Source organism: Zalophus californianus, chromosome 17, assembly GCF_009762305.2.
Source record: "Zalophus californianus isolate mZalCal1 chromosome 17, mZalCal1.pri.v2, whole genome shotgun sequence".
Lineage (NCBI taxonomy): Eukaryota > Metazoa > Chordata > Mammalia > Carnivora > Otariidae > Zalophus > Zalophus californianus.
In genome coordinates this window covers 58,621,656-58,648,133 of record NC_045611.1, presented here as the reverse complement: position 1 = coordinate 58,648,133, position 26,478 = coordinate 58,621,656, and the positions used below count along the sequence as shown (strand labels likewise).

At 45.9% G+C, this 26,478-nt stretch overlaps 1 long non-coding RNA gene across 5 annotated transcripts in view; it reads right to left on the bottom strand.

Annotated features, from left to right (window-relative positions):
- LOC113936332 overlaps positions 1–26,478 on the bottom strand; it is an 89,665-nt gene that overhangs the window by 40,733 nt on the left and 22,454 nt on the right. For 4 of the 5 annotated variants that reach the window (XR_004819761.1, XR_003524231.2, XR_003524233.1 and 1 more), the window contains exon 3: positions 19,001–19,140. This is a non-coding gene — a long non-coding RNA (uncharacterized LOC113936332). Of the gene's footprint in view, positions 1–8,426; positions 8,512–19,000; positions 19,141–26,478 lie in introns of all 5 variants that reach the window. The other variant, XR_003524232.2, reaches the window with a different exon arrangement.

Here is a 26,478-nt window from a genome sequence, read left to right as displayed (position 1 = left end):
GTGCAAGGCATTTTTTTCTCGTTTTAAGAACCAGACCGCTTCCAAATAGGAAATTAAAAGCAGAAAGAAAACATGAAAACAATAGCAAATAAAAAAAACACAACTTTCAGGTCACCAAAAAAAAAAAAAAAAGAAAAAAGAAACCTGCAAGGAGGTGTGCACTAGCTTTGTTTCATTTGCTGTGTTTAATAAGGACCGCGAGCTTTCATTGTGCTGTGTGGTGATGAGCAATATTCAACACTGTTGAAAAACTGGTGTTTGTGTGTTTCTTCCCCAAAGTGTGAGCTCGGTGGTATTTGCAAAGACTCCACCGAACAATGACAATACACAGTCCATCACGAGATCCAGCCTAGTCCTTTTGAGCACTGAAGTTTTCCTATCACTGTTTTGTTAGTAAAAGGTTTTCAACTGGGATAGCATCACTTGCATCAAATAGGTTTTCAAACTGGGTAAATATATACAGATGATGGAGATTTTGCATCGAGTGCAGCAGGCTGTGTTTACTCAGATGATTCATTACTCAAATAAAGATGCACTAGACCCGACAAGAAGGAATATTTATTCTCCAGCGAACAAAAATTTCATGGGGGTTATTACTATACTCATCATGCGCACTTAGGGGGAAAAAAAGTCAAAGCGAGAAAACAAATGTGCCTTATTTAAACAAAACCGTATATAAAGAACTCATTAAAATAATGGGGGAACCGCTCACAAAAGGAAGTGGCAAATCAAGCGCTCTAAGCCAGATGCCAAATGTAACTCCAGCTTTAGGATTCTGCAGGAATGTGGCAGGGACTGATGAGATGGGGATTTACTTGGTTTGTCATAATGTAAAAATCCATGAGAGATTTTGGGGGGCTGGAGGGGGGGACTTTTCTGGGTCTTGAAAACCATCTATCTGAGATGTTATTCAACAAAGTGAAACAAATTCTAAATGACTGTAATGCACCATGAACAACATTCTTGGTCAGCATATGACAATGCAGCTGTTGTGAAATTTGAACAACTCTCTTCACAAACACTGATAAATCTGCAGGAATGTACCATATGCCACTCATTCCCTTAATCTCGGCAGTGAAAGAGCCACCTCTCCGGCTCTGAGGTCGTTGACCCCGCCTCTGTGTTCTGCAACAGTGACACATTCTCTCTTTAGGTTCCTCTCATTTAAAAAAAAAAAAATTAACTGGTGCAATATACATAATATAAAATTTACCATCCTAACCATTTTTCAGTGTACATGTCAGTCGTACTTACGTTCACATTGTTGCAACCCTTTCTTTCTCATTTTGCAAAACTAAAACTCTGTCCCCTTTACACACTAACTCCCCATTTCCCCTCGGCCTCCACCCCAGGGTCACAACCATGCTACTCTGTCTCTGAATCTGACTACTTTAGGTACCTCATAAAAAGTCTTTTTGTATGACCATCCTAGACCAAAGGCTACATTTTTCTAAGAAGAATTCTGTTAACAAAATTATTTTCATAAGAGGAAGGAACAGATGAGTGTGCAGTTAAAATAAAATAAAACAAAATAAAACCCACATAGGAGAAAAAGTATCACAGAGATGAAGAATTCTGTTAACAAAATTATTTTCATAAGAGGAAGTAACAGATGAGTGTGCAGTTAAAATAAAATGAAATAAAATAAAACCCACATAGGAGAAAAAGTATCACAGAGATGTATCAATCAGCTAATTAATAAAACATTTTATGTCATGTTTTTTACTTTGTGATACATTATAGTATTTGAGCAATTTGCTGTGGTGGTGTGAGGGATTTGTTGTGATTTCTGTACAGATTCTAAATAAATTTTCACATCTGTACCAAGTTTTCATATTTGTCATTTTGTATTCTTTTCCTCAAAGAGGGTCCCCCAAATTGTAAAGCTTTAGGCCCCACAAAACCTGGATCTACTCCTAGTCCAATGTTAAATAACCCCTGCCTGTGTTCCAAAACCCAGACTTTGAAACCAAAATGAAATGTTATTTCCCCCCAGCAGGCAGACGAAGATGGAAGACCTGATACCACCCAAGGTTGACAAGAGGGTGAAAAACTGGACATCCTCACAGCCGGCTGTGGGAGAACACAGTGGTTCATCCTTTCTGGCAAACATTCTGTCAATGATTGCAAAAGTTTAAAACGCATGTGTCCTTTGATCCAATAAATTCACGTCTGGGAATCTACTCCTGCCCATTTGAACCCACACACCAGCCACTCACCTACATGGGGGTTAGGATAGAATAACGTTGTCTACAAATGCAAGAAACGCAAAACAAGTTCATGAAACACATCCCCAAGGATGTCCGGAGCCAATCCTTTAAAAACAAATATTTTTAAAAGAATATTTAATGTCCTGAGGGCATGTTACATGAAAAAGGATAAAAACTCACATATGGGCCACAAACCCACTTTTCTGCAAAAATAATCCACTCACTCATTATTTATATATGATTACCTATAAACTGCACTGAGCATTTTCTATCTGCTAGACACTCCGAAGGCTTTGGAGACCAAAGATGGAACACGTCTCTGCCCTCGTGGGGCTTCCTCTTAGTGGGAGACACAGAAAACTACCCATCCGGAAAGCAACAGAGGAATATACAGATATTTTGAAACGATGCATTCCGTAGCAGCCACTAACTTCGTTCCCGGACAAATACCCTGGAGAAACTTTCCATCTGTGAGCAAGGAGACAAATGCCAGAGTGGACAGAGCAACGTGATTATCTGACAAATACTTGTTGTGCGCCAACTTCCCGAATGTTGCTTTGTAAGAGCAAACACCTGCAGTGGGAGCGCGGAATCCAACTCTTCCCCAACCAGAGAGAATGGACACATGAAAGAGAGGGTATGCACATCATAGCACACTGCAGCCATTTAAGAGACTAATCAGAGCCCCGAGTTTCAACATGAACACGTCTCAAGAATACGACTGCTGCATAATGGAAGGAAGGCACAAAAGTATGCCAGGCATTCAACACCTCCAAGCTGCCACTCTCATCTCCCCGAGAGATATGCTCTGCTCGGCAGTTGTTTGAAATGATCTTTTTCTTCTTTGCTTGTTTACAGCTCTTAGGTGCTGTTTTGGCTTCCACCTTCCATAATTCAATTAGTGAGAGCAGCTAAATGAGTGGGGGTCCACTGGAATCAAATGTCCACGCCCTGGACTCCTGCCCCTCAGTGAAGACTGTTCTGGGAGTATCATTAGACTTGCTGTTCTCTCTTTCAAGAGGCATACAGACATGACAACTACATGCTGGGATTTTTTTTCCCCTAACCCATACCTATTTACCTCTACAGCCTGGAAAATTCCAGTCAGTTCCACTGTTCCCTCCCCTCCCACGTGGGGCTGCAGTTTCCATGGCAACGGGTAAGCCAGCAGGTACCAGCACGAACAAAGCAGCGTTGCTGATAATAAAATTGCCTGGTGGGGGGGGGGATGGGGAGGATTTCAGCAGAGTCCTGACACCTCCTCTCCTCCCTGACCGTGGCTCTTAATTTCAGAGCAGCTTCTTGTGATTGAAAATCCTACACACACACACACACACACACACACACACACACACACACACACACACACACGACACACACACGACAAAAGCATGGTTTGGGGAATCTAATGCCCTTGGGGATGGAGAGGAAGGAGCACGTGGGGAAGCTGAGCGGCCCTGACCAGCCAGCACCTGCATACAGTGGTACATAATGTGGCCCCTCCATGCAGCAGTAGGGGCAGCACCTGGGGAACTTGTGACTTTAATGAACCCTCCAGGTGCGTCTGGCACTTGTCCAGCTTGAGAACCATTGGTCTGCATGGCTGATCAACCTGATTAACGCCTTATCAGGGTTGACCATGTTTTCCCCATTATTTCCCATCGGAAGACCTTCCCATGTAGCCCTCGGGTCTCTGGATATTCTCTCCCCATTAAATCCTGAGATACGCCCTCTCCCCACACTCCCTGTCACACTCACATCTACCTCCTGACGTCTCTCCTTTCTCTCCCCATCTCCAACCAGCTTCTAAGCTCCTCACACACTCAAATGTCAGGAAGGGGTACTGGGGAGGGACTGCTTAGTTGGTTCCGGGGGGGGTGGGTCCTTTCTGGGTGATGAAAAAAGACTGCAACTATGTGGAGGTGATGGTCACCCAACCCTGTGACACTAAATGCCACTGAATCATTCTTTAAAATAGTTAATTTTATAATATCTGAATTTCACCTCCATAAATTTATCAAAAAAAAAAAAAAAAACCCACTTCGAATCCATCACATTTCAATTCGGTCACATCATTTATAAGAAACCTAGTCAATCAGAAAGTTGGGTCATGATTCTCTTTAAACCAGTGCTGCCCAATAGGAAATATAGTCCAAGTCATGTATATAATTGAAAACTTTCTAGTAAACAGGAAATTTTCCAGGAAACAAAGAAACAGTTACAATTCGTCCAAATAACACAGTATGTTTTATCTCACCACGCCTGAAAACTGTCCTTTGTCTGTCCTGGATAAAACATGAACGTCAATGCGAACTTTCTGTCTCCAGAGCCCGCCAGTCCATCGATTCCCAAGTCTTATTGATTCTGCCTCATAAACAGGTTTTCCATCCACCTGCCCTATTGATCTCTTCTTCAGATCACTGCAAAAACACGGTCAAGCACCTCCTGCTGATGCCTTTTCACTCAATCCCTGTTGGTCTTAGAAAAAATTCCACCCTCCTCATGACAGCCTACAAACCACCACAGTGACCCTAGATTTTCCTTCTAGAGGAATTTGGGGGTGCCAGTTACATTGGAAGGGGCTCTGTGGAATTTTCCACACAAAGGGTGGGTCCACACAAGGTCCTGAACCATTAGGCTCTATACCTGGAGTGGGCCTTTTTCTGTAAAGAACCAGATAGTAAATGTTTTGGGCTTTGCAGGGCCATGCAGACTCTGACTCAACTATTCAACTCTGCCACTGGATCACGAAAGCAAATGTAGGTGATAGTAACGAATGAGCATGGCCGTGTTCCAATAAAACTTTATTTATGGACACATTTCTCCGTCTCCCTGACTGCTGCGTCTCAGCCACTTCTCCACCCTCACTCTCCCGTGTGCTGCAGACATTTCTTCACTGGTCTCCTCTGTACCATCTCTGGTCTTCAATTAATTTTCCTGACAAGCATCAGGGTAGATTTGGCAAAGGGAAATTTGGTCAGCAGATGACATTGCTTTTTAGATATATACCGAGTTCTTTATGAGGATCTACAAGCAGATGGACTCCAGAATTTCCACACAGAAGGGCCCTGACAGGGACAGTCTGGCTGGAGGTTGGAAGGCTTATGGGACTTGCCTCGAAGCTGTGATTGTGCAATCATACCCCATCACACAAGGCAGGTACCAGAAAGAAGCACACGCTCCCTTGAATGCACGTGTTTAGGGATTTACAGAGTTAGGTGCAGAGGAGTAAGAGTGAAAATGTACTCACTGTTTGAATTATTATTCCAGTGTTTGTGTACTTAGTTCAACAAACACGGCTGGAAGTAGATTGCCATGATGTGCCAACATTTAAACCCTTCATTCATAGGGAAAGCTGGACCATAGGCCATAATGGGCATTTGGAACAAGCACTCAACTCATCTCAAAACGGGGACACAAGATTTCCTCCCCAGAACACCAGAGCTATGAATATGACCCAGGGATATTATCTATACACAGATGGCTAGTATTCAATCTTGCTATGGTTTAGAAATGGATGTCCCCAGAATACTGGCCATGTTGTGCTGTTTCTGGGAAAACCGTTCCCTTCCTGAGTTGGATGTCAATGTCTATAGAACTTGGACTCAAGCCTGGCATTCAGAGGTCATTAATCAGGGGGGGAAGTCCATGGTAGGTGACTGCCCTAGGGTTTTATTTGGCAACTGGGGCCAAGCTGACATCCTAACAGTTAGTTTTCAGAGATGGTTTAGTTTTTCCCTCAGAAATAATCACCTCCAACAAAATCCTCCTTTGTGTTCAGTTTTTGGTCCAGATCTTGTGTTTAGGGACTGTTTCCTGAAGGACACCAAGTATATGTCTGAGCTGAGGATGGGAGGAAGTGTCTGGAGCAGGTAGAGAGCTCCTTTGCTCATTTCACCACAAGACAGCATAGTGAATATTTTTATAATCATGGGATGGGAAGTGTCCCATTCAACTTAACAAAGAAGACAATAGATATGAAAGAAAACATTAATAAATCTATCTCCACAAACACCGAAAAATTAGATGCAGGGAAAAGCCCATCATGAGTAAGAATGAGTCAAAATATCATAAAACATATATTCAAAACATATATACTAAGACACTAAGCCCACAGAGTGCCAAGAGGTGAAAAAAAGGGAAAAAAAAACCCTCAAAATAAAAATGCAGGCAAAGGATATGCATTCAGAGAGAGAGTGAGAGCAGAGGAGAGGAGAAAACTTGAATTGTTGAAAAGCACCTCATTTGGGATCCAAAAAACTGGACATCAAAACCAAAATGAGAGGTTGTTATTCCCGTCAGAAAGAATATGAGGACAGCAATAATATCCAGGTTGTTAAAGATGTGGAGGACAGGGCACTGCCCCAGGCTCACGGTATGGTGCGCGGGTGGCAGGGGTGGTTAGAGCAGCTTTTCCGGAGAACACAGAGCAAGAACTATCGGAGCTAAAGCAGAATTGAACACATACAAGTCCACTTCTGGTCTGCAAGAATACAGGTCCACCACTGCAACAGGCGCTCAAGAAAACTGGGTTGCGGGTAGGGGGTGGGGGAAGTATTGGATGCAAACACTGAGGGTAAAGATGAGGTGGCATTCACCGTCAGAAAAAGGCACAGTCTTCCCTTAAAATGAATGTTGTGAGGGCACCTGGGTGGCTCAGTCGTTCAGCGTTTGCCTTCGGCTCAGGTCACAATACCCGGGGTCCTGGGATCTAACCCTGAGCCCCATGTCAGGCTCACTGCTCAGCAGGGAGTCTGCCTCTCCCCTTCCCTCTGCCCCTCCCCCTGCTCATGCTCTCTCTCGATCACTCTCTCTCAAATAAACAAAATCTTTAAAAAGATAAAAAAATAAAAGATGTAAAAAGAAACAGGTAAGAATAATTGTAATGATGTATTTCATTTAAACCAGCATATCCAAACTAATACTATTTCAACATGTTGCACTGGCCACATTTTGAGGGCTCGCTGGCCACATATGGCTGGTTATTGAGAAATTCTGTGCACCAAGAACCCTGTGAGACATAGGAATACGGCGGGAGCAAAAAAGGGCACGTTTGCCATATTCTGGAAACTTCCATCTTAGTAGGAGAAACAGACGTAAACATTAACACGTGTAGCGAGAGGCAGTCAGGAAAGGGTCTCCTGCCTCAGTGAGGCAGGATGTATGCATGGGTGAGGAGAGGCCCTGGGAAGGGCGGAGGTGGGTCGTGGAGCAGGAAGGCTGTGCCTCGTGAGGCTTGTTTCCAGAACTCTCTCTCCTCCCAGCTTGGCCTCTTCAGCCACCCAGGCCCCAGCAGAGAGGGAGGGGCGGCAGCTGATTACCAGGACCCCACTGGCCCCACCACACCTGCACACCTCTACATGCTGTTCACCTGGCTCATCCGCCCAGACCCCCCCCTCTCCTCCTGAAGATGACAGCAGCCCCAGGGCCTCTGAGCCCCGCTGCTGCCCCACCTGGCACCCCACCCACAGGCAGCACCAGGCTTCTGAGGGGCCCCATTGCTGTAGCGCCAAGAACATCCTCTTTCCTGAGGTGGACAAGGCCCTGCAGGACATGCCGGGTGAAGTGCTCTCCCCCAGCACAGACACACACGTGGACACACAGAGACACACACACACTCCTGTCTCCTTCTAAGCATTCGAGCCTCCCCCCAGAGGCCAGCTCCAGTCACGGCCCAGAAGGACAACCGAAGCCCTCTCCAGGCCTCCCTCGTCTGCTGTGTCAGGTCCTGCACAGAGCCCGCCACCATCTGAAATCACATTGCTCACGCCTCACTGCAGGGTTCTCTCTGGCCTTCCCCCCCGGAGGGTACGCTCCTGGGGCTGGGGCCCTTTTCTGTCTGGTGTCCTGTCACCTCCGTGGCACGGTACAGTGGGTGCTCAGTTAGCAAACGCTGCGTGAATCAGTGGGTGCGTGCATGATATCACCCGCCCGAACCCCATCTGCTTGATTTTCAGATCCTAGCTCTCACAGACAAGGCGCATGTGCACGTGCGCTCTTCACTTCTTTTTCTCTAAAATGTTAAAATCTAAAATGATTGAAAACAGGTGTTCAAACAAAAATCTGTACATGTGTGCTCACGGCAGCACTGTTCACAGTAACTACAAGGTGGAAACCACCCAATGCCCATCAAGGATGAGCAGATGAAAAACTGGGGTCTATCCGCGCAACAGAAGGCCACTCGGCCATATGGAGGAGTGCATGACTGATACAAACCACGACACGGATGGCCCTCGACATCGTGCTGAGTGAGGGAAGCCGGTGTGCTTCTGTTTGTAGGAAAGGTCCCGGATCAGCAAATCTATGGACACAGAAAATAGACAGGTGCCTGCTCAGGGTTGCAGAGAAGGAGCGATGGGAGGTCATAGCTGGGTACGGAGTTTCTCCCTGGGGTGATAAGCATGTTCTCACATCGCCGGCAGAAACGGCCACACAGCTCTGCAGATACACTAACCACCACCGCACCGTCTTCCGCGAACTCACCTCTCTCTCTCACCGGAATTACACTGAGCCTATGCAAACCAGAGAAAGGTAAGAACCCTTATGAAAGCAGAAAGGCTGTGAAGCTGGTGTTCTCACACACGGTGCCTGGCAAACGATTTCTCCCAGCGAGTGCACTGGTGACACATCCTGTCCCGGGTGTGCAGTGATGGGCCCAACACTCTGCACGTCAGCACAGCAAACCCACCCAGGGCAGAGGAGAAAAATATGGCAGGAGTCAGCGGCCAGAGCAGTGCCGTCCAAGGGAAACACAACGCCAACTGCATATCTGATTTTCAGTTTCTCAGTAGCTGTATTTAAAAGAATTCAAAGAGGGGCATCTGGGTGGCTCAGTCGGTTAAGCATCTGCTTTTGGCTCAGGTCCTGATCCCAGGAGCTTGGAATTGAGCCCCGCATCAGGCTCTCTGCTCAGTGCGGAGTCTGCTTCTCCCTCTCTCTCTCTGCACTCTCTCTCTTTCTCTCCCTCGCTCTCTCTCAGATAAATAAAATTAAAAAAAAATAAAAGAATTCAAAGAAACAGGTCAGATTAATTTTAATACTGTATTTTATAGAACCCAATGTCTCCAAAGTAGTCTGATTTCAGTACGTCCTCCATATAAAAGGTATTGCTGATATATTTTACATTATTTTTGTCATTCTCAGTCTGAAATCTAGGGTGCACTTCATACTTATAGTTGAGCCCATTTTGAGTCTGATAAACCCCATTTCAAGGGTTCAGGGGCCACCTGTAGTAAAGGCGAGGAAAGAAATCTTTCTCTACCCATCTTAGGTTGTCCACCTGGGGCCTTGCAAATGACATGGACCAAAGACAGATTCACAAGAGAAAAAGAAACAAAAGTTTATGAACTGTGCGCCTCGCACGTACGTACACATGGAAGCATCCAGTGATGGATGAGGAGCCCAGAAGGCTGATTAGAACTTGGGTTTAAATGTTAAAGGAGAGGCACCTGGGTGGCTCAGTCGGTTAAGCGTCTGTCTTCAGGTCAGGTCATGATCTAGCGTCCCGGGATCGAGCCCTGAGTTGGGCTCCCTGCTCAGCGGGAAGCCTGCTTCTCCCTCTCCCTCTGCCTCTCTCCTCTGCTTCTTCGCTCTCTCAAATAAATAAGTAAAATCTTTAAGAATAAATTAACAAAGGACAAGGGTTTATAGCTTCTGGGCTGGGGAAGCAAGTTATGGAAAGGCGACCAGCAGAGGTACAGCTAACAGGGGAGGTTTAATGAGGTCTGTTGTGCTGGTTTTCGTCAATGCGTTCTCTCTTGAGAAGAGCTAGTAAGAGTGAGACAGTAAACTCGTGCCCTGATTTTAGAGCTTTTCCTGAATCTGCCAGTTCTCAATGGCCTTTTGCTCAAAAGAATCCATGTGCCTGAGACATATATTTTGGGGGGGCATATTCTGGTCCCCCTTATGGCCACCCCCCTATACCTTGCACACAGTAGTCCTGTCATCAACATTTTTTTAATGAAGAAATTAATTAGTAAAAACTGGAAACATGTTTATGAGGGGTTTTATTTGTTTGTTAGTTTTTTTTAAGTCATCTCTACAATGCCCAACACAGGGCTCGAATGACGACCTTGAGATTGAGCATCTCATGCTCCACAGGCTGAGCCAGCCAGGGGCCCAGAATACAAGGTATCATTAAGCAAAACAAACTGCAACAACCTGGCAAAACACGGAGTTTTATGTTCGCATATGCAAACCAGGGTTTGAGTCCCCACTCTGTGGGGTGCAAGGTGCGTCAAGTCATGGCCCCGAACTTCACCTTCCTCACCTAGGAGAGGAGAGGGAGATCTACTTGCAGCCCTCCCTCTCCTCGGATCAATAAAGAGCCCTCCCTCTCCTCGGATCAATAAGTAAGTGCTGTTAGCACTTAGCACAGCACCTGGTTCGCAAAAATCCTTCAGTAAAGGTGCAACTGTGTACGCAGACAAGTTAAAAACGGGAAGGAAACATTTAAAATGGAAAACTTGTATGCTGGGCTGAGAGTGATTATTTATACGCCCCCCCAAAATTCTTAGGAGTTTTAATCGCTACAAAATTAGGTGTAAGTGGGGGGAAAAAGCTGGTCAGAAATGAGGCTGCTGTGAGATTCTCCAGGAAGGGGAAGCGCACCCACAGCATTTTTCGTAGTTTCGCAGCCGGCCCGGTATGGAGGAGGCTGGGCTGCATCACCGTCTTCAGAGATCTCTGTCTGGTTGTTCTGTTACAACAAGCACACACTGATTCTGAACTAAAACCGGGGAAAAAAAAGTTTTGAATAAACATATCGACGTACAGAGCCAAATGGTTGTGAATAAAAACATGGAGCTGATTTCTTCTGGTGTTTTCCGCACACTTCATTTGGAATTTGTTTGTACAGTTTGCTGGGAGCCTCACGGCACAGGCATGAAGACCCTTGAAAGTCCTGTCTCTATTCCTAATACTTGGGTCCCAACACATTTGAATGGTCATGAAGGCTAGAAACTCAAGGGCAGGGCGGCCTGGGTGGCTCCATCGGTTAAGCGTCTGCCTTTGGCTCAGGTTAGGATCCCAGAGTTCCGGGATCGAGTCCTGAGTAAGGCTCCTTGCTCGGCAGGGAGCCTGCCTCTCCCCCTGGCTTGTGCTCTTTCTCTCAAATAAATAAATAAAATCTTGAAAAAAATTAAGAGAAAAAATAAAATAAAATAAAAACTCAAGGGAATACATACTATCAGAAGTCCTAAACAGGGAAACAACTGCAGTTATCAGATGGTTTTTTGTTTGTCAGATTTTAAGGATAAATAATCAAATTCTACTGACTTCAGCGTACTGTCTTTTCTGGGTCCATCCAACCGAAACACTGGGAAACGAGATGAGACATCTCCCTATCAAAGAATAAAGTCAAATTCTATCTAGAAAGTTCTTAACCTCTGTGACTGTAACCAGAAGAAACAATAGATGATGCTTTTTATATTAATGGAACACACGAATGTATATGAATTAATCTGAGGACCACTGAAGATATCCCCTGAAGAAATAAAAACAAATACAGGTTTCTGTGTTTTGTGTTACTTTTTTTTTTTAAAGAAAGAAAGAAAGAAGGGTAAGTTTGTCAGGATGTGAAAACTGCAAGCAAAAAATTGGAAGAAAAAAAGAGGTTGCACGGATAGGGTGTGGAAATGGATAGTGGATTTAAGTCTGTTTTTTGCGAGACAAAAGGGGGACCCCGGAGCACTGGCACTAGGCTGTGTATTCAAAAACATCACTCCTTTGCCTGTCTGCGGGTTGTTGGGGCGGCAGCTTGCTTTCATCCTACGGCAACATGCCTCGGCGGAGAGATGTGCTGAGACAGCATCTGGTGCCTGGACCTTGTTTCAGTGCTTATCAATGTCTTTTTCCAAACAAATGAATTCAAATCTGGTCTCTGCTCCTTGGAATTTCTTTCCTTATCGTACAGTGAAATAAGTCACCCATGGAGAAGAATGCATCTGAACATTTTAAAGATAATTTGAAAACCCACACCCAGTCATAGGACCTGTGATTTTTAGCCATTACCAGCTCCAAGTTGATTCACTGAAATTAAATTCTCCAAATGGCCATTTTTGCTGCATGGTTAATTCCCTAAATGGCCAAATTTACCAGATTCATCTAGTTAATCACCACCACAACAAATAATGTGTTTGTTTTAACTTTTTCTGACAGAGCAATCCCACTTGGAAAGAGAGCTTCTGGAGACATTTGGGACATTTCGGATGATTGTACTTGAGGTTTTAGTTTCGGTTTAGGGCAGTTTACTTTTAGTTTAGACTCATGTTTGGCTGCAGCTGTTTCGTTGGGGCCAAACTGAAGTCTGGTGTGTTCTGAGGATTTTTATATATTAAAACGAGAATTTCTGGGTGTTTCAACAAAGAGTATTCTGTTGGTGTGGAAAGTCAGGGACGTTACAAATGATAGAACAGATTTCTATCTGTTTCTATCCCCTCTTCATGACTGTGTTTTGCCTTTTGAAATTCTCTTAACTGACAGATGATGTTACCCACCACGATCACATAACTATTCTGACATGTTTTCAATGTGTAAGAGATGTTCCATGCCTAAAATGAGAATTACACCCAATCTGACGTTCAATCAAGCTGGATTTGCAAACCAGGCTACAAAGCTGAGATAAACCTGCCCCATGGGAAACAAAAGCTAAAGCAAAACCAAAATTAGTTTCAACTGAAACGAAACCAAAACGTCAAAAAAAAAAAAAAAAAATACCCTTGGGGCGCCCGGGTGGCTCAGTCGGTTAAGCGTCTGCCCTCGGCTCAGGTCACGATCTCAGGGCCTGGGATGGAGCCCCTGAGTCACCTCCCCGCTCAGTGGGGAGCCTGCTTCTCTCCCTCCCACCCCCCTGCTTGTGTGCTCTGTCTCTTTCTGACAAATACATAAGTAAAATCTTCTCCCTCCTGCCCCGGCTCCTCCACGTATATTCTTTCCTGAACCCACTGGTATCGGGCTCCTGCCCCCGGCCGACACTGACCCACTCCTGTCCGGTGCTCCAGGATTCCCCACTCTGCCCAGACCAGCGTTGGTTCTCAGTGTCCTCCCGATCCCATCGCTCAACAGCATGGACACGTGGAACCCGGCCCTCAGCAGCCCTTTCTTCCCTTGGTTTCCACACCTTGCACAATCTGGGTTCTCCTCCCACAGCAGTGAGCACCTCCTTCTTGTCACCACCTGACCTGCTGGGCAGCCACAGAGCTCATCCTCCACCCTCAGCCACGTCCCTACCTGCCCTCACTCCCTGGGTGATGTCCAGCCTCACCATTTTCAGTATGACGCCTGTGCCAATGACCCACGGTTCCAGGTTGAACAGTACCCCTCAGAACCTCAGAATGTGACCTTAGCTGGAACTATGGTTCCTGCAAGTATAATTAAGAGGAGATCATGCTGGATTAGAGCAGGCCCTGAATCCTAGAGCCAGCCGATGGCCTTACAGGAAAAGGAGAGGACACCCAGAGACACCCCGGAATGAATGCCTTGTGACGACTGAGGCAGGGGCTGGAGCAGAGCAGCCGAGAGCCAAGGAACAGCACGGACTGATGGGCAACAGCAGAAGCTGGGAGAGAAGCATGAGACACAGCCTCCAGAAGGACCCACACCTGCCAGCACCTTGATTTTGGACTTCTGACTCTAGGACTGTGAGAAGATGAATTTCTGCTGTTTTAAGACATCAAGTTCTGGTAATTTGTTACAGTAGCCCTAGAAAACTCATATACTAACAAACTGGCAACTTTATCCCAATTCTCTGCTGAGCTCCAGACTCATGTAAGCAACTTATCATGTCCACTTGGGCATCACCTAGACACCTCAAAATTGATATTACTAACACAGGACTCCTGACGTCCTCCTAGCCCCGTGTTGTGGACTGGATGTTTGTGTCCCCACAAAATTCGGATGTTGAAGCCCTAATCCCCAGTGTGTTGGTGCTGGGAACTGGGGCCTGTGGGTTATGAGGTTATGAGAGTAGGGCCCCCGCGATGGGGTTAGTGCCCTTGTAAGAAGAGGAAGAGAGACCAGGCCTTGCTCCCTCTGTCTGCCACGTGTGGACCCAGCAAGAAGGGGGCCTTCTGAAAGCCAGGAGGAGAGCTCTCACAGGAGCCAAATCTGCTGGCACCCTGATTTAGGACTTCCAGCCTCCAGAACCGTGAGAAATAAACGTCTGTTGTTTGAGAGACCCAGTCTGTGGTATTTTGTTTTAGCAGCTCCAGGTGACCATACGCCCTGCTTCCCCCGCCCCCCTCAGTATTCCCACTTAGTAAATAGCAACCTCACGCATCCAGTTGTTGGGTCACCTGCCCAGAAGTCATCCTCGACTTCTTTCCCTCTCACTCCCAAGTGCAATCAATAGCCCATCCTGCTGACTTTTCCTTTTAAATATATCAAGGCTCCAACCAGTGCTCACCTCCTCCAAGGAGGAGACGCCTGCCTAGCTCAAGGTCCCCCCGCGTCTCACCCAGGCCACCACCAAAGCTTCACGATCGCCCTCCCTGCCTCTGTTCTCCCCCCGCGCAGGTTGTTCTCCACACTGTGGCCGGAGCTGCCTTTCCAAACGCAAGTAGGATGTCACCTACAAGAGAACGAGATCTCTGTGCTCCCCACGTGTGCCTACGAAGCCCGACGGGAGCTGTTGCTGGTCTCTGATCTGCACAGACCTCACCCACTGTCTGCTGGCTCCCTCCATTCCCGCCACACCAAACTGCCTTCCATTTCTAGAACACACTGTATGTCTCCACATACAGCTTTGCACTTCTGTTTCCTCTGCTCTTGCCCCAAATGTTGCTGCAGCAGAACTGAGCACTTCCTTCGGGTCTCAGCTGGGTTGCTGCCTCCTTAGAGGAGGCCTCCTGACGACGCACATAAACAGCTCTCCCAGTCTCCCCTCAACCTGCTTTGCGGCTCTCACTATCTGACCTCTTCCATTATTACATTGCTGTCATCTACTGTGTGATGCCATGTTGCACTGCATCGTGCTGTGTTATTATATGACATGTATCACAGTGCATTTATATTGTATGATTACATACTGTTATTGTATACTATCACCTAATGTATTACATTACATATTATGTTGCATATTATATCATATCACATTATAAGATATATAATATTACATATTATTACATTATAGATAGCCACCATGTATAACATTATATTGTTATATTACACATCACATTATATATTGAATTATATATTATTTTATTATATCACTATATTATATATCATATATTATACCATATTATATATTTTATTACATGTTACGTTATATTATTTGTCTGCCTTTTCTCACTACCTCACACTACATGTTTGTATGACTACTTAATACCACTAATGTATTATATGTTCATTTGTATGCTTCTTGCATGTTTCCTCCACTCGGCTGGAAGCCCCATATGGATGAGACCTTCTGCTTTCTTACTATTTTAATCTCAACACCAGAACTGCACCTGGTCAATAGTAAATGCCCAAAAATATTGTTTTAAGGGAAACTGATTCCAGTAAGTGAAATGCATCAAACTGATTTTCTAAGAAAAACCTTGGGGTAAAACAGCAAATTGGGAAGTTTTAAAAATGTGATCATTTGGAGAACTGGTCTCAGCGAATAGACACTTATTAATTTGGGGAGGCAATGGTTTCCCCAAAAGGAGTGTTAAAGGAAAAGTTTTGGTTGGGGTTATAACAGATATCAGATGCCAATGTGGGTTGTGATCCCATCCACCCTGCAGAAATTTCCCACCGAGTGATTGAGGATGGAATTGATTTGGCAGGTCAGAACTGACATTCAGGGGATGTAATCTTCCAGAAATTTGGGAGACCCTGGCCTGAAACATAGTAGACATGGAATAAAAATTGACTGCTGGCATAAATGAAAGAGGTTGGTGGAAACCTGCTTATGGTACCTTTGAAAGACACAGGCTGATCAAACTCTGTGTACCCTGATAGCAGTTGCGTAGAGATCAGTAAGGGCTGTGCAAAATTAAAAACAGGTCAGGCACAGAGGATTAAGAGCAGTTTTAAGTAAATAATTAGAAATACCACACCAGGCCACAAGACAGCTAAAGAAGTGGAAAAAGATGTCGAAGAACACACAGCCAGTCTCTTAACACCGACTTGGAACGTTAAAGGGAAATTAATTTTCCTTGTTAAAAAAAAATACCTAATACCTTTATAATTAAAAATAAAAATAAAAGAGAAACCTTTTTTTTTTTAATCAACTTTTTGAGGGACGCCTGGGTGGCTCAGTCGTTAAGCATCTGCCTTTGGCTCAGGTCATGATCCCGGGGTCCTGGGATCGAGCCCCACATCGGGCTCCCTGCTCCACGGGAAGCCTGCTTCTCCCTCTCCCACTCCCCCTGCTTGTGTTCCCTCTCTCTGTCAAATTAAGAAAAAAAAAATCTTTAAAAAAATCAACTTTTCGAGTTTTGTAAAGCCACTTTGAATAGTATCCCAAGATTGAGCTAATTTATTCCATCCTCATTTGGAATTTGTTAGCACACACCCAAGAGTTCACAGTACGAACAAGAAGAGATTTCCGAGGCCTCCTTATCTCTGCCCTAAAGCCTGGAATGGTGGTGAGAAACGGCAAACTCCTAAAGCAGACCCTGGAATCCATGTCTGTCCTGTAAGAATCTGCCCAGAGGGATATTCTGATGTTTTGAAGAAGAAAGGAAATGGAATGATCCAAAGTTAACAGAATTTTAAGAAAAAAGTATCACATCTTACACATCTCTTGCTTATCAATTTTCTTTTCCCTATCTAGCTAAAAAAAAAAAAGTACCCTTCGCCAGTTGAAGGACAAAACCAAATACTATTTTGTAAGTTGTTATTCGTTGTGACTGATGACAAAACAGAAAAAAAGATTTGCTTTTTACTTTTAAGGAGCAAATGAAGGCATGTAAATTAACTCAGAATAATCAAATCTGGCACATGAAAAAATAAAAGCAAATACTGCTTTATGTCATTTTCTAAGAAGGAAAGAAAAAGAAAACAAGGTTGTCAGAACCTCAAAATTAGAGAAACTGACTAAAAGCAGGTCCAGGGAAATAACTACAAAACAGATGGTGTATTTCGATCTGTTTACCGTCAGGAAGTAGATGTCTCCCAAATACTGACCACATGGCACCCTGGCTCCAAAAACACTGTTCCCTTGCTTAATTACACGACGATGTATATATTTCTTGGAATCAAACCTGGCCTTGCAGTCTAGAGGGAGAAATCCCATGGTAGGCTGATGAGCTGATTTGCCTCTGGAAACTGAGCCATGTGTTAAAAATCAAACAGCTCTGTCTTGATTCGCACCAACTTTCCAGTCCACCCACCCTCAGCTCAAACCTGTTTCCCTCCACTCAGGAGTCATGCGATATTGAGGTTGATGCTCCTCGTTACCCTTGGAGCCACGGTCTTGTCATTGATGAGATGGGGGAAAAGGTCCGAGCAGAGGCCGTGACAGATGGAGGGGATGTTTGATAGAGACCACCTTGTAGGGTCTCGTGCGTGGTAGTGAGTTCATCATATCAAAGGCAGCCATCTGGGGGTCCAGCAAAGTGGGTCTGATTTCGAGCAGTGCAGTGTAGCAGCTGTGAGGTCTGTCTGCAATCACCCCGTGCTGCGCCAGGCGCTGTTCTAGATGCCAGGGCGCCACAGCGGGGCAGAACCAGGCACAGCCCTTTTCCTCCTAGGGTCTAATTCAAATGGCTAACAAACAACTAACTCTTCAAGCAAATTTCAGTACCAACTGTCCCTGGAAAAGAAGCAGGAGTGGCTTTTTTCCATGTGAGAAAAAGGCCAACATCAGCCATGGGGAAACAAACCCCAAATCAAACCTCAGTGTACCATTTCCCACTCGGCAGTCAGGCAGAGGAAACATCACGATCGCACACTGTGTTGGCCGCTCTCATCCCTGGTCCCCAGGGCCTGTAATGGGCACTAACAGGGCTGTGGAGGGGACACTGTTTAGGGCACCTGAGCTGACGCAAGAACACGGCGTGGTCGCCTTGTGCAGCCTTAGCTGGGAACGGTCACGGACGTTCCTCCACTTTGCACTACTTTGCCATGTCCATGAGTGACAGAAAACTCCATGAGTGTTGCTGTGGGGGTTAAAATACATCTCAGGGAGGGGGCGAGTTCTCAAAGACGGAATCAGCGAGTAACGAAATGGACCAGTGCTTGTCTCTGGGGAGAGGAGCCAGGTAGGGGAGACATGGATGGGGAGGAAAATTCACTGTCTAATGGATATTCTTGTCTACTTTCTTGATCTTTGTGTTGGGTGTATTTACTATATATTCAAATACATAAAGGAATGGTTTCAAGTAATTGCAACAGCGACAAGACTTAGTGCCTGTAAGACTTCCTTCTGCCATCTGTAAAAAGGGAACGGTAAGGCCTGTGTCAACGGATGGTAGTCCATCGGTCTGTGTCAAGAAGACCACTCAGGAAAAGGCTTGGCACGGCGTCTGGTCTGTAATAGGCACTTGGTAAGGAAGAGGGGCATTTAAATTCCTTTCCCCATTCTCCCCCATATCTTGACCCCTAAGGTGAAAAGTCTTCAGCTCTCCTAGAGACCCGCCTGTTTTCTGTGACCCCTTCCCTACCCTCGCTCTTTTCTAACTGCGCCAGGCACTTGGCTTGCCTACTCAGTATCCATCCTACCCTCTCTCGCTCTTTAAATAATAACACATTCTCATTTTGTTCAGCAGTGTGGCTTGGTTAAAAATACCTGCTTCCCCAGAAATCCCTTGCGTGAGTGGGGCAGGGGAGTCAGTTCTCGTCGATGAGACATAGGCGAAACCCACCTTGGCACCCATTCCCGAATAAAAAGCAAAGCTTCGGGAGGAGAAGGCATTTTGCCTTTCCCCCTTCTTTCTGCCTGGAACGCGGATGTGATGTCTGGAAGTGCAGCAGCCGTTGTGACCACAAGGAGACAACCTTAACACTGTGAAAGATGAGGAAGAAGAAGAAAATGAGCCTGGGTCTTTGAGGAAGCCACTGATAGTCCACCCTCAGTTATGGAAGAAGAATAAAGCCCTTCCTTGTTTTTATTATCGGGGTAGGTTTATTTCACATGCACATTTGAGATCAGCCTGAACTGATATTGCTTCCAGCAGAGGCCAAGTGTCCCATAAAGGAGCAGGGGTCCCCATCTGTCTTCCTCACCTACCTTCCTTCCAAGGTAACTCAACTCAGGCCACAGCCCAGCCACCACAGTGTGGGCAGACCCTATCCCAGATTTCTCTCCTCAACCCCAGCCCCACATACCACAGACTGATGGGTCTCAGACCCCTTACACTCAGGCCACCACCTCCATCCCTCCACCACAGATGGACTTCTCTCCATCCCTGTTTTCGGTCCTGGTTACCATTCACTCCACAAAACAAAGCCAACCTCACGTTCAACCTTGATCTGTCCTTAACAGCTCTGTGCTTCAAATCCTTCATCTGTAAACTGGAATGATTGGAGGACTAGCTTCACATGGGGTGTGGTGAGAATTATATAACATCATTGGGCTTCCAGCCGCTTTACTGGGAAGAGAATGTGCTGACCAAGCGATGCATCGATCCAGAGGGGCTTAGCAGTTAATCATGTCCTTGGATGCAGCTGCCTGGATACACGTGTGTGCACATGATCTTGGCAGACTTGCGTTGTTCTTAGTTTAAAACTATCAGCAGGGCTGTGGGCTTTGATGTAGCAAGAGGAAGCTGGGGTTTAGTTTTATTCAACATACCATTTGAACGTCTACTATGTGCCGGGCACTGTTCTAAGCATTGAAGATAAAACAGTGAACAAACAGTCAAGATCCCCAACTTCACACTTCGATGCTGTAGTGGGGGAAACAGAGAGTGAGCAAACAAATTGAGGCCCAGGGTGAGGCTGAGAGGAGTAAATGGAGCTGGAGAAGGCGCTGGAGAACAGTGAAGGGGCTCCTCCGTAAGTCAGGCTAGGGAAGAGAGTCAGGGAAGAGCTCTCCGGGGAGATGGGCTTTGGGCAGAGACCTCAGAGAAGTGAGAGGAAGACAGAACCCCTGGACTCGGCAAATAAAAATATAGGACGGCCAGTCCAAGCCGAATTTCAGATAAACAAAGACATGCACTATTTGGGACACGTTAAAACCATTAAATTATTTGCTATGTTGCCACCCATGCTACACCAGGGTCCCGTGAACCATTAAGGAAGGACATAACATACACACCTCACAGGAGCCATTCCGCCTGAGTGAAATTCAGGTTTTCACCCAAGACACAAGGAAACTTATGTCCATACAAAGACTTGTACGCATTCAGGGCAGCTTTGTCTGTAATAGCCCCAAACCTCCACTGTGGCCAGACTCTTTCCTCAACTCTTTTTTTATTTCATTTTATTATTATTATTTTTTAAGATTTTATTTATTTATCTGATAGAGAGACAGCAAGAGAGGGAACACAAGCAGGGGAGTGGGAGAGGGAGAAGCAGGCTCCCAGGGCCCCATGCGGGGCTCGATCCCAGCACTCCGGGATCACGACCTGAGCCGAAGGCAGACGCTTGACGACTGAGCCACCCGGGCGCCCTTTTTATTTCATTTTAAAAGTGGCAAAATACACCTAACACAAAACTTACCATCTTAGCCATTTTTAAGGATACAGCTCAGTGGTATTAAACACATTCACCCTGTTCTACAACCAGCACCACTGTCCGTCTCCAGAGAGACTTACAAAACGGAGACTCTGTCCCCATTCAACAATAATGCCGCATTCTTCCCTCTCTGGGCCCTGGCAACCACCCTTCCTCTTTCTGTCTCTGTGATTCTGAGTACTGGAGATCTCTCCTATAAATGGAATCACACGGTATGATTCTTCTGTGGGCTGGCTGACTTCACTGCGCATAACGTCCTCAAGGTTCATCCGTGTAGTCACACGCGTCAGCACTTCAAGGCTGAATGATGTTCCCTTGTACATACATACCACAGGTTGTTTATCCATTCATCTGCCGATGGACACTCTGGCTGCTTCCACATTTTGCCTTTGCAAATACTACTCCTAGGAAGATAGGTGTGCAGATTTCTCTTTGAATCCCAGCTTCCCACTCTTGGACACACGCCAGAAGTGAACCACTTGGGTCATATGGTAATCCTGTGTTTGACTTTTTGAGGAACCGCCATACTGCTTTCTTCTCAATTCTTAGCCTGGTTGCCCTTGCATTCAACAAGCTCCAGACCAACAGCAGCCCCGCCTCCCTTCACCCCAACCCAGAGTCACCACCCCTTCAACCTCAGGATCATCCCTGCTCCCTATTTCCCTTCCTCCCTCACCCAGCAAGCAACCAAGCCCCCTTGCTTCTGGCCACAAGTGCCTCCTCCTACCCGCTTTCATCTCAGCCTTTTCATAAATGAGTTTCTGAATTTCTCTCAGGTCGACCATGTCTTCCCATTGCCACTGCTCCAGTTTAGGCTAGCTCACCTGCCCCTGGTTTTCAGATAGCTCTGACATCCATTCGCTCCCCAAAGCTTCCTGAATCTCCAGTTACAAACACCAATCCATTCTCCCCTTGGGTACTCCAGATGGCCCTGGCACAGAATGAGGCTTCAAAAATATTAGCACTTACACCTCTCTAACCACCTATCTATCATCTACCAAACATCACACATGTGTGCGTATGGACCTTTTATATAAATATATAATATCCATCAACATAAATGTGTGTCACAGAGGTGTGTGAAGAGAAAGAGAGAGATTCATATAGAAAACTGCTTAAAAATACTTGTGTTAGGGTGATAGGATTATGATAGTTTCTTAAAGGTATTTAAAAAAATTTTTTTAAGTTTATTTATTCATTTTTTTAGTAATCTCTACACCCAATGCAGAGTTTGAACACACGCCCCTGAGATCAAAAAGTCACATGCTCTTCTGACTGAGCCAGCCAGATGCCCCAAGATATTTTTAAATTAAAAAGATAGTACAAAATCTTCGAGAAACTTCAAACTATACAGAAATGTAGAAAGAAAAACTGAAAATAGCCCCCCACACCCAATTCCACAGGCCAATCACAATGTTTTCTTGTTTTTTTTCCTTCTTGAATATTTTTGTACAAAAGGAGTATATGTGTGCGTGTGCATGCACGGGGACACACATAGTTTCTATCTTGTAGGAATGAAATTATATTCTATACATTGTACAGCCACTTTACCTTTCTTTTTTTGGAACCAACAGTCTATCCCAGACTTTTCATCCCACAATGCTAACCACGACAAATATTTTTTTTCCTTCCAGCGATTTTCTTTGTGTGTACAAAAATGTTAGTAAATACAGATATACACATACACGCTCTGCATATTATTTACCAAACTGAGTGTATTTTTCTCTTTCTGACCCAAAAGTCATGCCCAAATGCAAGCTCTGCATTAAACTTTTGGACAACTGCTTAAAACAACTTGTTTTGCCATCCCTTATCGACTGACAGACAACAGTATCTCCACTATTTTGCAAACTATTTATGAGATCTAAAGTACTCAAATTCAAACTAATCCACTATTTTGCAACACTGTTCCCAACTACAGTGTGCACTTCTGTGAATCCTTCTGTAGGATTAATTACTGGAAATAAGTTTTTTGTGTCAGGGGTTATGCATATTCAAAATGGTTTGTTTTTTTTTTTTTAAGATTTTATTTTATTTTATTTTATTTTAACGATTTTATTCATTTATTTGAGAGAGAGGGAGAGGGAGAAGCAGGCTCCCCGTTGAGCAGAGAGCCTGATGTGGGGCTCCATCCTGGGACCCCTGAGATCATGACCTGAGCTGAAGGCAGATGCTTAACCGACTGCACCACCCAGGGCCCCCCAAAAGATTTTATTTTTAAGTAATCTCACACCCAACGTGGGGCTCAAACTCACAACCCTGAGATCAAAAGTCGCATGCTCCACTGACTGACCCAGTAGGGTGCCCCATATTCAAAATGTTGGTAAGTCTGACCAAATCACCCTTTAAGAGGTCACGTCCTTAAAACCCTCATCACTGTGTAGGAGAGTCCTGGCCTTTATCAATATTTTAATTTTTGGATTTGTCTAAAAGTTAAGTCTGGCATTGTGTTTGTTTGTTTGTTTTGATTTGCATTCCCTCATCAACCAAGAAGTTGAGCCTCTTGCACTAACTTCCCTGGCCTTTTCTCTTTCTTGTCATTCTGCCTATTGATTATTTCGCTCTCAAGTCTTCACCTTAACAGGCAGGTACTGCCCCTCTTTGTGCGTAAACTTCCCTCCAATGTCCTCTCCAATTCCCCACTCGACACAAACCAACTTGCAAAGGATTAAAATTTAAACATCAGAAACGGAACGGGACAAAATGGCCACGTTGGAGAGTCAGAGTGAAAACTGGCCTGAGCAGGATCTCAGGAGTGAAATGTGCCAAACAGCCGCGAAGCTGGGGATTAAAGTCTTTCTTCCATCTGGAACCTGGCGTCTACAAAACAGTGACCACATTGTGAGCCTTCCCAGAAAAAGCGCTGCGTTGCCTGGCTACCCGGCAATGTATATATGACTTGGCAGCAGTCCTGGCTTTGTAGCTCAGAGGAAAGTTCCAGGGTGGGATGCAAGCTGAGGTTCCAAGGACAAATGGGCCGAAAGGTTTAACCCATTCTTTTCAGAGAGCTCAAGCTGAGGGGCCTTCTGGGCCCAGGTAACCTCGGCCAGGTGGTCAGATTTCCAGGATCTTTGATTTTCTTCTTTGCAGAATGGCCTTAGCGAGACCCAACTTGGGGGCAGACTACTAGAATCCATGACATCCCTAACCCACCTGCCACTTCCAGGACCCAGCATCTGGAAAACGGTCTGACACTCACTGAGCCCCGAAGTTCTGTGGCTTTGAGATGCTGGTTTAACAACTCTAAGCACAGGTTTCTTGTCAGTAACCTGAGGGCTTGGTTGGGCTGGGTTGGGTTGGGTTGTGTTGAACATTCAACTCATGGAAGGTGATGGCAGAAATTTCCTGCTGCTGTTCCCTCCTTCACTTCTCTTTAGCATATTTACGACTGGTCTGCCCTCCTGGCAATTCTCATAGCTTCAGTGACACCATACTGGGCGGATTCTGCTTCCAGCTTTGCTATGGCTTCCAGGACGAGTGTTCAATGAGGAACTTACCAGGCCCGCAAGGGTCTGCCTCCCAGCTCCCACCGCTTACTGCCCTCCGGCCTCGCTGGCCTTCATCTAGTTCTTTGATCATACCACGGTACTTCCCATGTCCAAGCCACCCTTTGCTCAGATCAGGGCAGACTGCTTCCCCTGCCGCCAGGCTCACAACAAATACCATCTCCTCACACAGGCTTTCCCCAGCTGCTCCCTCTAGAATAGCAGTGACATCCAGGCCTCTCAATCCTGCCCTCAACCCCAGACCCTCAATGCCACTGGGCTCCCTGATGATGCCACCCTACCTCCTCCCATACATTTTGTGGATCTGCAAGTCCACTCCGACCCCAACACCGGGTTACTCAGAATTATCTCGTACTCACTGAATCGGGTGCTTATTGGTTTGCCAACAAACAAACCACCGAACAGCCAGCCAACAAACACTCTCCTTTATTTTGGTCATAATGCTTTCTATTTCATTTAGGGAACCCAGGCACCCCAACTCTCAGAGTGGAAATGACATCACTTTCTGATCCAGGAATGGATCCATGTCTCAGGTCTGGGCAACTAGCATCTCAGGGACTGACTCGTGGATGGGCTTGGGACTTGGGTGAACTCTTAAGAGAGATGCTTTCTCCACAGCTAGGCTGGCAGCACCTGTGCCTAGAGCTGTTGGCAGCATCTTTACCACCATGAGGGGAGAGCCTATGGCAGAATGAACCAGGTCAGGGGAAAGCAGGCCCCAGAGCTCGAGACATAAAGCTCACATCTTGATGACATCATTTGAAATGCTGGATCCAACTATACTTGAAGCACGCTGAACTTTACAGATGTCAAGGCAATACATTCCCACTCACTTTAAGAGTTCATTTTCTGGGGCACCTGGGTGGCTCAGTCGTTAAGCGTCTGCCTTCGGCTCGGGTCATGATCCCAGGGTCCTGGGATCGAGCCCCGCGTTGGGCTCCCTGTTCAGCAGGAGTCTGCTTCTCCCTCTCCCACTCCCCCTGCTGTGTTCCCTCTCTCGCTGTCAAATAAATAAATTTTTTTTTAAAAAGTTCATTTTTTTGTCACTTACATCTGAAATACAGTGACAGATAAAACCCCTATCTAAAGCCCTGTCACCCCTCAGGTTAAAAACATTAGAGTCATCCCTGACTCTTCCCTCTTCTCCATTCCCCACATCTGAAGAGCTGCCATGTCCTGTGACGTCTCCTGCATAGACGTGTCTCCCATCACTCTCCATGCTTATGCCTCCACTTACCACCCTTCACACGGACACAGGTCCCAAGTCTCTAGTCCGCGCCACCGTTAATTCCCCACCGCTTGCTTGCCTCCATGTTGGCTCCCTCCATTCCAGTGTCTAATCTCAAAAAGGACATCCTCCCAAAACACCAATCTAACTCTCTCTCCTGCTTAGCAACGCCTCTTCAGTGACAAGAGAAAGAAGTATTAATTGCTAAAGTAAAACCAAACAAATGAAATAAAAGTTGTGTACTGAATCAGGTCACTGAAAAGCCCGGGGTGGCTGGATTCGGGCAACAACGGACCAAGGTCCTCAAAACCTTTCACTGGAGATCCATCTCTCTCCGTCCCTACGCTCTGATTTCCCTAACCCCTCCCACAGAGCTTTTAGGGCTATCCCTCATTGGCCCAGACTGAGTTTCAGGTCCGTCCTGGAGCCAGTTACAACTGGCTTCTGTTGACCAGGTAGAGGTCACAGGAGCCCCATACACTGAGAGGGTTGGAGGCGAGGGTTCTTCAAAAGGAGAAGGGGGTGTTGCCGGTAAGCACGATCTTACATCCACCCAAAGCATACCAGTACCTTAGAGACCAACTGCAAGCTCCACGAGGCTCCCTGTGGTCTCCTCGTACCCACACCTCACCTCCCCCGCCACTGGCACCTCCACGCACTAGTGAGAATCAGCCACGAGCACCTCCACGCACTAGTGAGAATCAACCACTCTGTGCTCCCTCGACTTTCTCACCCCTGGACGTCTTCACACATCCACTCAGTCCCAACACTTGACCCTCCCACTCTCTTTTCAACAATTTCCGGCTCAGTGCTGAGGCCTCAAAGGTCACTTCCTCCCCGAAGGAGGCCCTGAGACCCCACAAATGAGATCTGGTGCCCAGGGTGGATATTACTGTAGGTAGCAGTCCTCGTTTCTTTGAGGATATTAACC